Consider the following 19,222-nt stretch of genomic DNA (forward strand, 5'->3'; position numbering starts at 1 on the left):
CTTTCTTTCTTTCTTTCCTTTCCTTTCCTTTCCTTTCCTTTCCTTTCCTTTTTCCCTCCCCTTCCCTCCCCTTCTGTTCCCTTCCCTTCCCTTCTCTTTCTTTTTCCTTCTTGTTTAGATGAGGTCTCACTCTTATCCAGGCTTCGGTACAATGGCATGATCACAGCTCGCTGTAGCCTTGACCTCCTACCAGGCATCCCCAAACCATGCCCGGCCCACGGGCATTTATCTGCCCTCCCCCCGCTGCACTTCAGGAAGGGGCACCTCTTTCATTGGTGGTCAGTGAGAGGAGCACAGTATGTGGTGGCCCTCCAACGGTCTGAGGGACAGTGAACTGGCCCTCTGTGTAAAAAGTTTGGGGACACCTGTGACCTAGACTCAAGTAATCCTCCTACCTCAGCCTCCTGAGTAGCTGGACTGTAAAGCCAGGCTCACCACTACACCCAGCTCATTTTTCTTTTGTAGAGATTGGGTTTCACTATGTTGCCCAGGCTGGTCTCAAACTCCTGGGTTCAAAATATCCTCCTGCCTCTGTCTTCCAAACGCTGGAATTACAAACATGAGCTGCCACATCCAGCTGGATTCGTTTTCAACATATGAATTTTGGGATAGCACAAACATTCAAGCCATAGCACAAGTATAACTACCTTAGTCTTAATTTTAATGGTTTATGTTTTAATATCTCTTTGTTCACTAACAGCTATGATGTTAATTAGTGTTTGTTAATATCTATTATATAAACAGAAAACTCTTGTTATATAATGTTTTTAAGTGGAGTGATACATTTTTATCATAATTCTTATATAGTTTTTCTTCTGTGATGTGAAGCTGGTACATTTCATGGTCTTGATTCACCCTTTCTTTCCGTGTATCAACCCTAACTGGCCCTTATATATTACATTTTTAGTATTCTATTGAAATTGATTGGTATATCTGTCAGGATAGCCTAGATGATGTTATGGTTAAAAGCAATCTCAAATGTCAGTTACCTAAAATAAAAGACTATTTCTTGCCGCCACACAATCATCTTGGCTCTGGGTAAATCTCTGGAGCAACTGTTTTCCATGTGCTGGATCATTACTAAACGTCTTTATGATTACACAGCTGCCACAGTCACCAGAGAAAGAGAAGAGAGTGGTGAAGAATCAAGTGCTGGTAATTAGCTGTTGCTGCCCCAAAATTCTGACAGTTCTGGCCCACCTTTTATTGGCTGTAGAAAAATCACATGGCCATGGTTAAATTCAAGAAGACATGGAAATCAAGTCCATTCATATGTCAAGAAAGAGGTGGAAGATTAATACTGGTGAATGCTAAAAAGGTTGCCAGCCTAGTCCAGTATTTTATTGAGGATATTTACACATCAGTTTTTAAGTAAATTTTGTTTATAACTTTTTTCTTCTTCTATTTTTGTCAAATTCAATTACTAAGGTTAGAAAACGTGTGTGACAATATAATTGGATTTGTATTTTTTCTTTAAAATTTGATATATTTATTAAAAAGTCTTTCTTACACACCCAGGCTTTTTTGGGATTACAGTTTGACATTTTGAAAAAAACATATATATAACCAAATCTTCAATGTCCTTTTGATCAGATTATTTTATTTGTATTTTTATAGAAAATTGTATATTTCATTGAGATTTTCAAAAACTTTGCAGAGAACCTAAAATTTTTATTTTTTATTATTATACTTTTAGTTACTTCTGTTTTGATAGCATAATTTTAATTTTGTGTATTTGTGTTTTTCTCCATTTCTCATGTTAAACAATCTGGAGACTTACCTATTGCAGTTTTTCCTTAAAAAATTATTTCTGAATTTTCTATATGTATTTTGTTGTGTCATCTTCTTTGTTATGGTTTCTCTTTTTCTCTCATTTTCAGTTTTCTTGAATAGGCAATATGAACACAAGGATATGCAAGGAAAAATAAAACTTTCTCTAACTTCTGTCCCTCAGCCACACATTTTTGTTATTCAGAGGCCAAATCAATTTCTTGTGAATTCATGCAAATATACTCTAAATTGTATACATGTATTTATAGTTATATATATATATATATATATATATATATATATATATATATTTTTTTTTTTTTTCTTCTAGTCTTCTGTTTCACAAATGAAATTGTACTCTATACTGCATTTCGGAATTATCTTTTTGAATAAAAGACATATCTTCAAATTATCACATTCCTGTACCAATAGAGTTAGTTTATTCATTTCTATTGCTACACAGTGCTGGCTTGTATTATAGAACCATCATTGGTTTATACAGTCTTTTCATTGTTAGACCTTTGGACATTCTCTGCCCCTCATAGCTTGATGCTACAAAGTGTGGTAATGAATATTCTTGTATATCTGTCATTTTATACACATGCCAGTGTACATGTAGAAAAGATACACAGCACTATAACCTTGACCTAAGGAGAGACGCAATTTTAACTCTGACAGAAACAGTCAAAGTGCTCTCCATAGGCGTTTCAATTTGATCTCCCAGAAGCTGTGTATGAGAATCCATATTTCCTTAGATAATATATGTGCTATTAAATTACTTGATCTTTCTTAACCTGCCAGGTTAAAAAATATCAGATCTAATTTAAATGCAATTTACATTTTCTCTTTTATGAATGAGGACTATATATATTTGTTTCAGAGCCATTTGGAATTCCTTTTTGGTGAATGGAGTGAGCTTGTAGCCTCTGGCCATATTTTCTATTAGAATGCCACTCTTTTTTTGTCTTAATTTGAAGGCACATTAGTACTTCACCTGCAACATGAATTGCAAATATTAATTCCCACTTTATCACTTTTCTTTTGATATTACATATAGTAGCTTTTTCCAAGCAGATTATTTTTATGCCTTCAAAGTTACTAGATTTTTATGGCTTCTATATTTTAGAAACTCCTAAAAACGTCTTTGCTACACTGAGCATTTTTTAAAAGATCTATCACAGTTTGTTCTATGTTTTTTATGTTTCTTTTCTATGTGTTAAAATCTTTGATTCATGAGGTATTTATTTTGATCTGAAGCGTGAGGTAAGAATTTTACTTTATTTTCTTCCATATGGCTATTTAATTTATTGAACAAAATTTATTAAATAATGCATATTTTCCCTCAGACTTGAAATGCCAAATTTATAATATATTAAAATTCCATATGTATTTGGTTCTATATGTAGACATATTTTCTGATGCATGGATATGTCTGCATATTAACACATCAATACGAAACTATTCTGACTTTTACATTTTAGCATACCTTAATATCTATGACTATTCACTTTATTCCCCTTCTTCTTCAGAAATTTACAAGTTATTCCTAATTTATTTTTTCACTTGAGCTGTAAAATATTCTTTCGTAGTTTCAGGAAAACAGATCTATTTGTATTTTTACTGAGATCCTAATAAATTTATAGATTAATTTAACCAACAACATGGTATAGCTTCCCAATTTTTAAAGTCAAAACTTCTGTTTATTCACAATTGGTATGCTCAGAGCACTATATATACACACACTATGTATAAAAAGTACATAAAGAATATGTATATGTACATATGTGTGTATCCTAACTCCTATATATGTAAATACATGGGATGGGAGTATATACATATATATATATATATATATATATATATATATATATATATATGGGTTAGGATATGCTTATGTACACACATACATCTGGGTAAAGACTCTGCAGGAGAGACAAAAACACTATTTAAAAAACCCATATTAATAATCTCAGAGAGCCAAGAGAAGTTATTAGATCTATGAAAAAATAGTATGTTATCAAAAGAAACATTCAGATAACAGAAATGAACTTTTGGAAAGCTGTAAAAAAGCTGTAAAAATGAATTTTTGGAAAGCTTCTGGTGCATATCTACAAAGTACAAAACTTTGTAGATATGCACCAGAAAAATTTGAGAAATTCTGAGAAGAAAAAATCACAGAAATAAAAGAACATTTTAAAAAATCTAAAATGTTAAAAATGGGAATAATAAGTGTTCCAGGAAAAGATGACAGCAGAAATTGTGACAAGAGAATAATCAATAACATATTATAAAACAAATGGCTTTCTATATTAGAAGAATCTTCCAAGGAAAAAAACACTATAAATTGTATTATCTAATGCTTTGTAATAGATCATTCTAAATAGCAAACTTTAAAAAAAGTAATTACTTATTATCACTCATGGTGTCTATGGGTCAATAATGCAGAATTAGCTTGATTGAGTGCCTCTGGTTTGGGAAACCTCATGAGGTTGTGGTCAGATGTTGGTGAGGGTTGCAGTCTTCTGAAGGTTTGACTGGGGCTGGAAGATTCACTTCTGAGGTGGCTCCCTGCATAGCTAACAATTTGGTGCTGGTTATTGGCTGAGGACTTCTGCTTCTCTCCATGTAAGTTGGGTGGTCAGGCAATTATCACTATACTGCCTCTGAAGTAAAAGAGAAATTGCTACATATTTATTTATTAGAGGTTGAATTGTGCCCTCCTCCCTCTGAAAATATGATGTGTTAAACTTCTCACCCCTCATACCTTAGACTATGATCTTATTTGGACATAGAATCTTTATAGAGAAAAGTTAAAATGAGGTCATTTAGGTGGGCCCTAATTCCAATACAACTGGTGTCCTCATAAAAAGACAAAATTTATTTATTTACATATGATGGTTTGTTACATAGGTAAACACATGCCATGGGAGTCTGTTGTACATATTATTTCCTCACAGGTATTAAGCCCAGTACCCAATAGTTATCTTTTCTGCTCTTCTTCCTCCTCTCATCCTCCCTCCTCAAGTAGATCCTGGTGTCCATGGTCTCTTTCTTTGTAAGTTCTTATCATTTACCTCCCACTTATAAGTGAGACTATGCAGTACTTAATTTTCTGTTCCTGTGTTAGTTTGCTAAGAATATGAATCTCCAGCACCATCCATATTTTCACAAAAGGCATGATCTCATTCTTTTTTATGGCTGCTTAGTTTTCCATTGAGTGTATGTACCACATATATCCAGATTATCCAATCTATCATTGATAGGCATTTTGGTTGATTTTATGTTTTTGTTATTGTGAACAGTGCTGTAATGAACATTTGCCTGTATGTGTCTTTATGGTACACTTTTTTATATTTCTTTACATATATGTCCAGTGATATGGTTTATGTGGATCCTCAACAAAATCTCATTTTGAATTGTATTTCCCATAATTCCCATGTGTTGTGGGAGGGACCCTGTGGGCTATAATTAAATCATGAGAGTAGTTTGCCCTATACAGTTCTCATGGTAGTGAATAAGTCTCACAAGACCCAGTGGTTTTATAAGGGGAAACCCCTGTCAGTCAATTCTCATTCTCTGTTTGCAGTTGCCATGTAAGATGTCCCTTTGCTCTTCCTTCATCTTCTACCATGATTATGAGGTGTCCTCTGCCACATAGAACTGTGAGTCAATTAAATCTCTTTCCTTTATAAATTACCCAGTTTCAGTTGTGTCTTTATCAGGAACATGAATACAAACTAATACAGTAAATTGGTACTAGTAGAGAGGGACGCTGCTGTGAAGATACTGGAAACTGTGGAAGTGAGTTTGGAACTGGGTAACAGGCAGAGTTTGGGACTTTCAGGAGGCTTCAAAAGAAGACAGGAAATGTGGGAAAGTTTAGTATTTCTTAGAGACTTGTAGAGTGGCTTTGACCAAAATTCTGATAATGATATGGACAATGAAATCCAGGCTGAGGTGATCTCAGATGGAGATGAGGAACTTGTTAGGAACTGAAGTAAAGGTGACTCTTGCTATGTTTTAGCAAAAAGACTGGCAGCATTTTGCCACTGCTGCAGAGATTTGTGGAACTTTGAGCTTGAAGATGATTCAGGATATCTGGCAGAAAAATTTTCTAAGCAGCGAATCATTCAAGAGGTGACTTGGGTGCTGTAAAAAGCATTCAGTTTTAAAAGAGAAACAGAGCATAAAAGTTTGGAAAATTTGCAGCCTGATGATGCAATTAAAAAGAAAAACTCATTTTCTAAGGAAAAATTCAAGCCAGCTGCAGAAATTTGCATAGTAATGAGAATCTCAATGTTAATCCCCAAGATAATGGGGAAAATGTCTCCAGGGCATGTCAGAGGTCTTCATGGCAGTCCCTTCCATCATAGGCCCGGAGGTCTAGAAGGAAAAAATGGTTTTGTGGGCCAGACTCAGGGGCTCCCTTCCGTGTGCAGCCTAGGGACTTGGTGTCCTGTGTCCCAGCTGCTTTAACCATGACGGAAAGGGGCCAAAGTACAGCTCAGGCCATTGCTACAGAGGGTGCAAGCCCTAAGTCTTGGAAGCTTCCAAATGCTGTTGAGTCTGCAGGTACACAGAACTGAGCTTTGGGAACTTCCACCTAGAATTAAGAGGATGTACAGAAATGCCTGGATGTCCAGGAAAAAGTTTGTTGCAGGAACAAGGCCCTCATGCAGAACCTCTGCTAGGATAGTGCATAAAGGAAATGTGGAATTGAAGACCCCACCCAGATTCCCCACAGGGGTATTGCCTAGTGGAGCTGTGAGAAGAGGACTGCCATCCTCCAGACCCCAGAATGGTAGATGCACTGACAGCTTGTACCATACATGTAAAAAAGCTGCAGACACTTAATGCCAGCCTGTGAAATCAGCTGGGAGGGAGGCTGTAAACTGCAAAGTCACAAGGGCAGAGGTGCCCAAGACCATGGGAATCCACCTCTTGCATCAGTGTGACCTGAATGCGAGACATGGAGTCAAAGGAGATCATTTTGAAACCTTAATATTTGACTGCTCCACTGGATTTCAGACTTGCATAGGGTCTTTAACCCCCTTTTGTGGGCCAATTTCTCACATTTGGAATGGGTACTTTCACCCAATGCCTGTACCCCCATTGTACCTGGGAATCTGAGAACTTACTAACTTGCTTTTGATTTTACAGACTAATAGACGGAAGGAACTTGCTTTGTCTCAGATGAGACTTAGGACTGTGCACTTTTGAGTTAATGCTGAATTGAGTAAAGACTCTGGGGAGCTGTTGGAAAGGCATGATTGCTTTTGAATTGTGAGGGCATGAAATTTGGGAGAGGTCAGGGGCAGAATGACATGGTTTGGCTCTGTCTCTACCCAAATCTCATTTTGAATTTTATTTCCCATAATTTCCACATGTTGTGAGAGGGACTTAGTGGGAGATCATTGAATAATAAGGATGGTTTCCCTCATAGTGTTCTCATGATAGTGAATAAGTCTCCTGAGATCTAATGGTTTTATAAGGGGAAATCCCTTTGCTTGACTCTCATTCTCTCTTTGCCAGATGCCATGTAAGCTGTTCCTTTGCTATTCCTTCATCTTCCACCATGATTCTGAGGCCTCTCGAGCTATGTGAAACTGTGACTCAATTAAATCTCTTTCCTTTATAAATTAGCCAATCTCAGGTATGGCTTTATCAGCAATGTCAGAACAGACTATTATACCCAGTAATGGGATTTCTGGATAGAATGGTAGTTTTTTTTTTTTTTTTTTTTTTAGTTATTGAGGAACTGGTGTACTGCTTTTCACAAAGGTGGAACTAATTTACACTCCATAGAAAGTGTATGTGTTCCCTTTTCTCTGCTACCATGTGAAGTGTCTGTTATTTTTTGACTTTTTAGTAATAGCCATTCTTACTGGTGTGAGTAGTTTTGATTTGCACTGAAAGAGAACATTTAAACAAGGAGACAGACATGAACAGAAAAAAGACAATCTGAAAACACAGAGATAACACAGTGTGAAAATGGAAGACTAGAGTTATGCATCTGCAAACTAAGGAATGCCTAAGATACTGGTTAGGTTTTCTTTTAATTCCTAAGCTACTAAGAATTACAAGAAAGATATGGACAAAACCCTTCTCTAGTGCCTTCAGAGGGAGCATGGTCCTGCTTGACACGTTTGTTTCGTATGTCTAGCATTGAGGTCTCTGAGACAATAGATTTCTGTTTTTTAAGCCACATGGTGCTTGGCACTTTGTTACAATTGCCCTAGGAAACAAATATGGCATCCATATCCATAAACCAAACAAACATGGCACCGAGTAGGCCTTTTTGGATTGGGGGGTGAACTAGTCTGCTCAGGCTGTCAAAACAAAGTACCACAGGCTTAAACATTAGAAATTTAAATTTAAATTAGAAATTTATTTATCTTGGCTGGGAAGTCCAAGATTAAGGTGCCAGCCCTGCTGATCTCTGAATGACCTTTTAGGGTCATTCTTCCCTTATCCTGAAGGATAATGCAGGTTTGCAATTGAATACCTCCACATTTTTAGGCATTTTTACAGCAACACTTTACTTCTGATACCCAAAACTTCATCAATCTGCTCAGCTACCACAACAAAACAGGTATTTTACATTCTACAGGATTGCAGAAGTCCAACTTCCTCCGTTCCATCTAGATTTGTTATGTCCTTTAGTCCCAGCTGGCAGTGTTTCTGCTGGTGTAGTCCCATATCTATTCCCGGCTGCTGCTGATATATCAGATTAGATCTGCTGTTCACACCCATACCAACCTCCCTATCAAATGGGTGTTCAGACACATTCCTGACACTCTCTTCAGAATATGCTTCCTCATATTTTGGAAATATGAACAGACAGGTGATATTTCAAATCTTTAAGTTCCTGTTTCTTTTTGGTTAACAATTCCCTTGTCAATTCAACTGTTACCTCTTGCATTTTATTTTAAGTATCCAGGAGGATCCAGGATGTACCTTGAACATTTTACGTAGAAATCTCCTCACATAAATATGCAATTCCACCTTTCACAAATGCTATCTCCCCTAAAGCACTAGAACAAAATTTGGACAAGTCCTCTAGCGCTTTTTAACAGTGATCACCTTTTCTCCACTGTCCAATAACAACGTACTCATTTCTGTCTGACCACACCAGAATGCCTTTAACATTCATATATTTACCAACATTCTATTCTGGATAATTCTCTACATACTCTCTAAGAACATGGAGGCTTTTTCTGTAGCTCTCCCTTTTCTTCAAACCATCAACAGATTGCCTTTAATATATATATTCTACAAGAAACTCTTCATGACAATCTTAAATTTATTTTTAGCAAGTGGTAGACAAAAAGAAAGATAAATAAGAATATTCAATTCAAAGAATTGAGAGTGATTGCTTCTGGGAAAAGAGAAATAAGGTAGAGATTACTTTGTTTTAAAAGGAAAAGTAGTCTCCTTGAGTATGTGCATGCCTATCTATGATTGAAACATGAAAAGAATACAAGCAAATAATATGATCTGTTGAGTAATAAGAATAGTTTAGGGGGATTTTACCTCTTCTTAGTTCTTTCCCCATCACGTCTTTATAACGATACAGTTTAGAATTCTCAATTCAGTGTTAGTATTAAATTATAAATGTTAATTTAAGGCCGGGCACGGTGGCTCACACTTATAATCCCAGCACTTTGGGAGGCTGAGGCAGGTAGATCACCTGAGGTCAGGAGTTCGTACCAGTCTAACCAATATGGTGAAACCCTGTTTCTACTAAAAATACAAAAATTAGCTGGGCATAGTGGAGGGCACCTGTATCTTCTGTTTCATGTTTAATTTTATATTTGTAATGATTTTTTATTAGTTTTCCTTTCTTCCTCTCTTCATTTCTTCTTTCTTGTTCTTTCTCTCTTCTTTCTCCTTCTCTTATTATTTTTTTGTTTTGTTTTATTTTGTTTTTTGGAGATGGAGTCTCACTCTGTGGCCCAGGCTGCAATGCAATGATGAGATCTCAGCTCACTGCAATCTCTGCTTCCTAGGTTCAAGCGATTCTCCTGCCGGAGCCTCCAGAGTAGCTGAGATTATAGGCACCTGCACTAAATCCACTAATTTTTGTACGTTTAGTAGAGAAGGTGTTTCACCATGTTGGCCAGGCTGGTCTTGAACTCCTGACCTTCAGTGATCTACCTTCTTCTGTCTCCCAAAGTGCTGGTATTATAGGATGTGAGCCACCTCGCCTGACCTCATTTTCTCTTTTCTTCTTTTCTTCTTCCCTCTCTCCTGGTCTCTTTTCCTTTAACCCTCCCTTCCTTTCTCACTTCCTTCTGTCATTTTTTCACTCCCTCTCTTGATTTCTCTCTCCCTCCCTCTCTTCCCTCTCTTCCTCTTCCTTCTTTCCTCCCTCTCTGTCTCTACCTCTCTTTCTTTCTTTCTCGCTCCCTGTTTTTTTCTTTTCATTTCTTTCTTTGTTTCATTTCTAAACTGAATTTTGTCATTCTCAAGTTTCTTACTTTGATTTATTTCTTCACAGTTGGACTAAACTTTGAATATTTTTAATAGCACAGTCAGAAAAAGCAAATGGGCACTTGTACCCCATGATGAAATTCCAGAGACAGCATTATACAAGGAGTCAAACAGTGTTACAGCATAAAAAGTGCCATATTTTAAGTAATTGACAATACTGTGCTCTGAAAATTGGTTTTGGATGACTTGAAACTTGTGTTCAGTGATGATAAAGGCACTGATGTTGACTATACATTTAAACAATTGCAATAAAATAGGTTCACAAAATGTGAGTTAAAATAACAATTTTTAAAATTCAAATCCACTTTATCTAAAACATTATCTTACACAAAAGTTCATGTCATATTAGTAGGAGAATGTATTTGCATATTTTAAACATGCCTATGAAAATGTATATTATCAAATTTGCCAAAAATTTCTTTTTGCGTATTCTTATTGAAGAAAATGGTATCAGTCTTTGTTTAGGAAAATAAGATATTGACTATTCATTTTCAAATGACCCAATGAGTTTCAGTCTTACTTATGCAGAAAGTTTAAGCTCAGTGTCACACAGCTAGGACAGAGCAAAGGAGGAATTTGAATCCATTTATAACTTACACCCAAGACACTCCCAAGATACCTTAGAATTAGCTATACCAATGTCTCCCTTTAGGGAACTAATTTTAAAATCTGAGCTAAGGATGGGAAAGGCCAGGTAAATAGGTTTATGTTTACCAAACAGAATTGTACAACCTAATAGTACATTCTTAGGTTAAAGGTTATACCTAAGAGAATAATTTCTGTTGTTTATAAGCTACCCAATCTATGCCCTTTGTTATAGCATCCTGGTCTAAGACAATGGTGGAATACACAAATCTGTGGACAGATGGTATCTACCCTAAAATTTTGTTGTAAAGTATTCCTTGCCAAGGCTGCCACCCATGTGAAAGACCATCTCTCCTGAAATTGCTTAGAAATCTCCTGCTCCTCCATTGAGGCTCTCTAATGTTTCTACCCTCTAGAATGCCTTCCCTGACCTAGCTATTCCTGCCTCTGAGCTACCTTGCACACAACTCTATCCTTCTGTTCCTTTTCGACCACCTCCTCCTCCTCCTCCTCTTCATTCAGTAGTTTATATGTCAATTCTTTATTTGAATGTCTGGGTCCACATTGTACGGCTAAATCCCTGAGGGCAGTGTTTATGTTTTTTTAAAGGTATTTCTCTGCACGGCCTGGTGAAGTATCTGGAACATAATATGTAACCAATAGTGGAGCTGTGATTTGAACCTAGCTCTGATTATTACATGAATGAATAACAAATGAATGACAAATAGATTCCCTTGCAAGTCTACATGGGCAATGGGGTTTGGGTGTACATTTGACATGAGTTCTTCTGTTTTTATTTTTTATCCTGGAGAAAATGTTGTGATATTACACCAAACAGTAGATTATGTTGTAAAACTCAGAACATAATTTAATAAATAATTATCTATAACTTTCTAATTAGTTTTCCAGAGAGGATTGTTTCTTATTATCTTGCTTGAACCTTGCATTGAGAACATGAGGTGTTAAGATACACTATTAGGTTGTGTCATAAAGGATGAGAAGTGTTCGGTTATTTGAGTGGGGTGGTGGATGCACACCCTTCTGTTACTTGTCCCATGATGCACTTACAAAAATTTCAACTGCCTTTAATTTGAAAGTTTTTAAAATTATAGAAACAACTTTCCTGTTAGACATCTTGACATGTTTGAGTAAAAAAAAGTAATTGTGTTAAAATAATTTTAGAAAATGAGTCCCCGTCTTTGACTCCATGGGGGTGGATATTCTGAATTGTCAGGGCATTGTAAGTGCTATCAATTGTACTTTGTTCAATCAATCTGAAGGAGAAGACACAGGATTTACTTTGGAGACTGCATTTTAGAAGAGCTGCCTGCTTAGATATTTGTTAACCAATGGAGATGTAACCTGATACTCCCCTCAGAACTGCTGTTCTTCTCATGAGTAGTCATTTCTCTTCATGTTACAGAAACAGAACCACAGACTCTCAAGAGTTTGTTCTAGGAAGTTATTCAGCTCTGCAGCAAACTAATATTTCTCTGCTTTCCTATGGAGACATTTCAAATATGCTTTTCATCCCTCACACCTAATTTATGCAAAGAATCTCTTGCCCTGGGGGCTGTTCTGCTTTTTAATGAATTCACTTTGATGACAACTAAATGTGGCAGGTGTTTCAGGAAGCAGGGATAGTTTAACTTTAAAATTCTCTCACATGTGTAATGTCTCTGAACCTAATATTTTGGTTGAAATGTGTACATTTGGTTTGCTTTTTCATTTCTTTCCTTATGAAGTATTATGTCTGAACTTATTATGGACTTCATTGTTGGGCTGGGAGTTAAGAAATCTTTAGGTTGACTCTACCTCAAAATAGCCATTTGCCCTAGCATATGTCACTGGGTAAACTTTTATAAGTGACAGATTTCAAGTCTGTGAAATGAGTTGTGGCAGTGAGGAGAGAGAGCTGGATGAGATAATCTCTCCATGGCTTCAGATACCACCTCATTGCTAAGGATTCACATATACGGATCCTCAGTGCAGATTTTGAAACATAGATGGACATCTTCATTCAAAAATTCCTCAGATATCTCAAGGCCAACAGGCAAATATGAGGCAGGCAGGCATCTTAACAGTAGATTATGACTACCTGATATTAATGAAACTTCTCAATATTTTCTAGACCTGAGATAAGTTAAATTAAGTTCCAATGTAACAAGGTGATAAAGTAGACAGGCCATGACCACGTTTTGGTTCCAACATTTCAGCCACACACTAGCTATGGAAATTTAGGAAAGTAACTGGATACAGTTGACTTCAATTTTCTCTTTTATTTTAAGGAAAATAATGCCTATCTTTAATCTTTAAATGGTGGTTATAAGTTTAAAAACTGCTAATGCATGTGTCTCTTTTTTGGAGATTGTAATGCAAATTGTTTCTTGGGACAATGTCTTCTGGGAAGTTCCCTGGCCCTCTTCCATTTCTTCTTCAAATCAGAAGCAGAAAAACAAATCCTATTATAAAAAATTTGGTGGATATCGATTGGGAGAATAAAGTAAGAATTGTAATCATTGCTAAGATTGCCTCTCATTTTGTAATGAAACATGATTCTGTGAAATTGTAGTTAACTAAATGTCAAATGTAAGTTCTTTCATTAAAATGCTGTTTTAGTCCAATCAAGCAAAGATAAACTCATACTTCTATTACTAGTACAGAATACAGCTATTAGTGTTTTTTGTGTTTATGCAATTTTCTTCGGCTGGAGGAGTTTCTGCTATTCTTTATTCAGACTTCCTACATTAGAACAATTTGGCCCTGATTCTTTGTGATAATGAAAAATTATACCTTTCCACATATAATGTTTATTATAAATAATTTTGCAGTATAATATGTGTGTTTGTATATGAATCATTGTAATCTGTTTTTTAAATAGGACAAGGTGTTAAAGGAATAAAAAAGAATATGTATTGCTTTGTCTTGATGCTGAGTTTGGTGAAACACAGAGTGTTTTTGAACCAGAGCTAAATATAGGTCTTAGGCACTAAAGCAAAAAGTGAGTCTGGGCAAATAACTTAAACCTTCTGAGGCTTAGTTTGCCTATCCATGATATCAATGCTAAAATGCCTCAACTTTCTTATCTTTTACTTGTAGTGATGTGAAAAATAAGATATGTAAAATAAAGCACTTTAATACTGGAATATACACTCACAGATTAAACAAAGATTATTATGAAGCCCAGAACTTTGGGGCAAGCTACTGGGCTCATATGATGTGTCTACAAATTAAAACTGGATAGCTTTAGGTTGGAGAGCACTCAACCTTCTTTCTTTTTTTAAAGCCATGCTTAAAATGTATTTTATTGAAGTAAAATTTATGTAACATTAACCATTTTAAAGTTTATAGTTCTATAGACTTATTTGTATAATGGGGGAAAAGCATGTGCTTTACAGAGTTGTTTGAAGGCACCCAAGGGTGACATTTCTTATTATTTTTTGCGTTTCACTTTTGTTGCCCAGGCTGGAGTGCAATGGCACGATCTAGGTTCAATGCAACTTTTGCCTCCCAGGTTTAAGCAGTTCTCCTGCCTCAGCCTCCCAAGTAGCTGGGATTACAGGCATGCGCCACCAAGCCTAGCTAATTTTGCATTTTTAGTAGAGTCAGGGTTTCTCCATGTTTGTCAGGCTGATCCACAAGTTATCAAAATTCAAGAACGGGTACCTCATTTCTTAAAAACAAAACAAATAAATAAATAATAAAACTATGATAGAAAGCAAGTTATGGCAGTTGCTAATATTTGAGTGTCTGACATTTATTTCTAAAACTCATATGCCAGATATTCAAATATTAGTAATTCCAGGGTTCTCCCCATAACAATGCCCCTGAATCCAAACAAATCAAGCTTTATTATTTTTTTCTGGAAAATTTAGTTGAATACATTCTTACTTGTAATTACCAGAACTTGCTTTCTGTCATAGTTTTAATATTTATTCTTTGTTTTGTTTCTAAGAAATGAGGAAGCTGTGCTTGAATTTTGATAACTCGTAGACCACCTCTTGCACTCATCTTTCTTCCTGGTTCTACATTTCCTTTGCAAATGAGTAAGTGGAGATGAGCCAAAGACTCTCTAAAAGTCACATAATAGTATACTTTCCCAGGGCATGCCTTTATTAAAAATGCAACACAATTCTTTGCCTTTATTTTTATTATTTTATTTTGTTCTATTGAGGGAGAATTTAGGGGCTAGAAAAAATCTGATAAAATAATGGACATGATAGAAAACACGTTCACTACTGATCCATCACAACTTTTCTCTGTACTCCTTGCTGATAAGTATAGAGCAATAGCTTCACCTGCAGAGCAATAATAAATATCTTCAAGAGCGCTGTTCTTTGTTTTTAAAGCACGTAAATAGAAAATCTGTTTCATTGCAGCTCTATGGAGTTAGCACCATTTCTAACTCATGCCTTTGTCTTCTTTCTTATTCTTTATGCTCCTTTAAAGTTTCAATTTTTTGAATATATGTATGAAGATATACACAAATATTCATGTGTATACATATATATAATATGTGTGTATATACATATTTATATATTTACATACACATACTGATATATATGTGTATGCGTTATGCACACATATATATCTGTATCTCCATCTCTGTCTCCAATCTCTCTATAATCTATGTATCTATGTATCTATCTCTACCTCTATCTCTCTATCATCTATCTATTATCTGTCCACTCTGAGAATCACTGCTCAATGTAATTCATGATCTCAACACAAAATTCTAAAGTTTTAGATTTGGGAGCAACTATTGGTAGCTGACATTTTTCTTTTCATAAATCTCCTTTTCAAAATTTCTGAACATGGCCCAAGAAGGATTTTGTACTTCTTTTTTTTTCCCCACAGAACAGTCTTTTTTGATTATATTAAAAAATTATTTGAGTATTTAATTATATATTGATTTGTAAATTAGTATTATACATGAACCTCCTTTTGGAAGGCAATTCCTTGTAGCACTATAGAACATCTAATTACTTTGCAAAAGGTATCCTTTTTTTGCTACCGATAAAGAAAATAATTAATGGTATTACCGTAAATATCAGGAGGCCTACAAAAAGTAAGATTTCTTTTTTGCCTTCAAAGTGTTTTTCATGCAGTGAAGCACTTGCTATGTTCAACTGAATGCACTACTGGAGAATGTCCTGGGTATGAGATGCTCTTACATAACATGGACATTATCAATAGTCATGTCAAATAGCAGTTGGTGTCTTTTCATTTTATGTATATATATCATATAAGTCTGATTTTTTAAATTGTCTTAAATGATTTTCTGGAGAGACAGCATTGGTAAGTGGCACTTGATGGTATCCCATTCATAAGAAGGTTTCATGATTCCTTTGAGTTTTTGGTTTGAAAAGCCTAGTCTTCTGTCTTAAGAGGACTCTGTATTTCTATATTGGAGTCCTCGAGGACTTAATAGGTAGACAAGACTGAAAGCCTAACTTAGGAGTATGCACCTGTAACAATACCTGAGTCTTGGCCAGTCCCAGCAGCCATACTTCAACCAGTCATACACTGCTGAGTGTTCAAACTGTGTTCAAGTAAGGCAAATGTTGAACTGTAACCTGCAGTTGTTTTTACACCTTGCCTCTGATTTCTATATGTCACTTCCTTTTTTTTTTTTTTGTCTATGAATTTGTTTTGACCATGAAACATTTCTGGAGTCTCTCTGAATCTGCTGTTAATTAATTTCAGTAAAATTAATTCCTCAATCTTCATTATTTGTCCTATATCTGAATATTTATCCAATTTCTTGGAGGCTACCAAATTTGCAAATTGTTCATTGCTCAATTAAACTCCTTTAAATTTAATTCAGCTGAAGTTTTTCTTATAACACCTCTAAAACAGCTCCCTGGTTGGCACAAGCCCTGCTTTATTCCCAGACACCTTGTCAAACAGCTGTGAATTGTGTGCTATGAAATTTCCTTCACAATTTTTCCTTGTGTGAAGATTTACAACATCTGAGTCCAAACTATCCGTGGAAAGAGGCAAGATGAACCTAGAAATTTCCAGAGCCAGAGGGATACATAGAGGCTATTTAAGTTCTCTTCAGAGTTCAGAGGAACTAGAGGCATGGAAATAAGGACCCTGGAGATGTTCAGAGATGTGGCCAATATACAATATGCAGAATCCTAGAGTTTCAACCCAGTGTTGACAACAACAATTACTTTTTTTAAGACTTTTTTTCCTGTAATTTTGCTGATAATAGAAATTAAGAATATTTTCTAAAATGAAAATATTTGCAGAAGATGACAACTGCCATTATGGATATTTAATCAATTATTGTCCCAAATGTCATTCAATGTATTTCTTAGTAGGAGATTCACTTATTAGTTATGTGATCCAGTGATGATCAGTCCATCCTGCCTGCCACCCATCCAATAACACTTATTTGAACAGGAACTTATTTACCAGGAGTACAATTCTGTGCTAGACTTGAGAACGAACTTAATGATGAAGGCTTAGTCCATGCCTCTGAGGTCTTTACAGCATACTAGAGGCTATAATATAATCATAGAATGGGCTATAGTTCAAGGTAAAATGCAGTGAGTATCTTGAAAGAGTCATGAGCAGGGCACAGATAATTACCATTGAGGTATGGAGAAAGGAAAGTTACTTCTAACCAAGACTAAAGCTGAGGAGAGAAGAAGGTTAATGGAGAAGGCAATTCTGAGAAAGAAATTGGATAAATATTGAGATATAGGACAAATAATGAAGATGGAGGAATTAATTTTACTGAAGGATTTCATGTATGAAGAAGGTAGTAAGAGGTAAAGGTAGCCAAGTAGCATGGGAACTGATCTTGAAGAGCAGTGAATATTAAAATATGGAGTTTGGTTATGAAGCGGTGGGGAGCCATTGAATGTTCCATGCATAAAATCTTGGGGAGGAAAATGAGTCAATGAAAACTACTTTCTGGGTTGGGGGGAGTGTTACATGAGCTAAGCATGGAATTTTAAACACATGTTGAGAAATAAAGAGTTTAGTAAGATTGGTATAATGATACATATGTACACACAGACAAAAACATTGCAGTGACTAGAATGGGTTGTTTGAGATACAGTTAATCAGAATGATCATGGTGGAAGCCAGGTTAAAGTAAGATGTAAAACAGTGACTAAATGGGTCGGTAATATTAGATTTAAAAATCTTGATAATAGCTAGTATTTCTCTGCTGGCATCTGCCATGGTAGCTACCACATAGTAAACATTCAGTTAGTATTTGTGAAATGAATAAGATAAAGATGCAGCCGGGTGCGGTGGCTCAAGCCTGTAATCCCAGCACTTTGGAAGGCCGAGGCGGGTGAATCACGAGGTCAAGAGATCGAGGCCATCCTGGTCAACATGGTGAAACCCCGTCTCTACTAAAAAAAATACAAAAAATTAGCTGGGCATGGTGGCACGTGCCTGTAATCCCAGCTACTCAGGAGGCTGAGGCAGGAGAATTGCCTGAACCCAGGAGGCGGAGGTTGTGGTGAGCCGAGATCGCGCCATTGCACTCCAGCCTGGGCAACAAGAGCGAAACTCCGTCTCGGAAAAAAAAAAAAAAAAAAAAAAAAAAAAAAAAAAAAAAAAAAAAAAAAAAAAAAAAAGATGCATAAACTTGATAAGCTACATGTTTTCTTATTGTGGAATTAGCTATATCTAGACTTACCACATACATAAAACCAGCCATCTGGTTCACTAAGGAAAAAAAAAAAAAACAAATCTACATGCTTGACAATTTCAAAATGTGTATCTAAATTTGGAAATATTTGTAGAAATTCTAGAAAATCAGTATATTGAAGATAAAAAATAAGATCACCTGAGTTTTAATATTTGCTCTTTCTTAGGCAAGTTCTCCAATCTCTCTGTGCCTCAGCTGCCTTTATTCTGTAGAATGGAGATAATAAACTAGGTAGCTCATAGTGATCAATGACAATTAGGAATTAATACATGAAAAGTGCTTGGAATAGGCTTTGACACATAGTTACCACTATATTAATGTTTGGTCATTATTATTTTTATTACCCAAGAACCTATTTTGTAGGACTGTGTAATCTGTTTAAAATTTGAATTTCATCTTAAAATTTACAAAGCATGTTGACACATAATATCTTTATTCTTACATCTCTCCCACTTCTTCCATGTTGTTAGTAAGGATGATAAAACTGAATATCAAAGTCAGATCTTCTGGCAAATAAACGTTTATTTCTAAATGGTCACTATGCAGCAGATATTATTTAAGAACTTTATAGAAATAATCTCATTTAATTGCTATTAAGCAAGAGTAGGAAACAGAGGATCAGAGAGGTTAACTGTCTTACCTAAAGCCACATAGCTAGCAAGTCATTGCAAAAAGAATTTGAAGTTGGACCTTAGT

The sequence above is a fragment of the Saimiri boliviensis genome, chromosome 3 (assembly GCF_048565385.1).
Source record: "Saimiri boliviensis isolate mSaiBol1 chromosome 3, mSaiBol1.pri, whole genome shotgun sequence".
NCBI lineage: Eukaryota > Metazoa > Chordata > Mammalia > Primates > Cebidae > Saimiri > Saimiri boliviensis.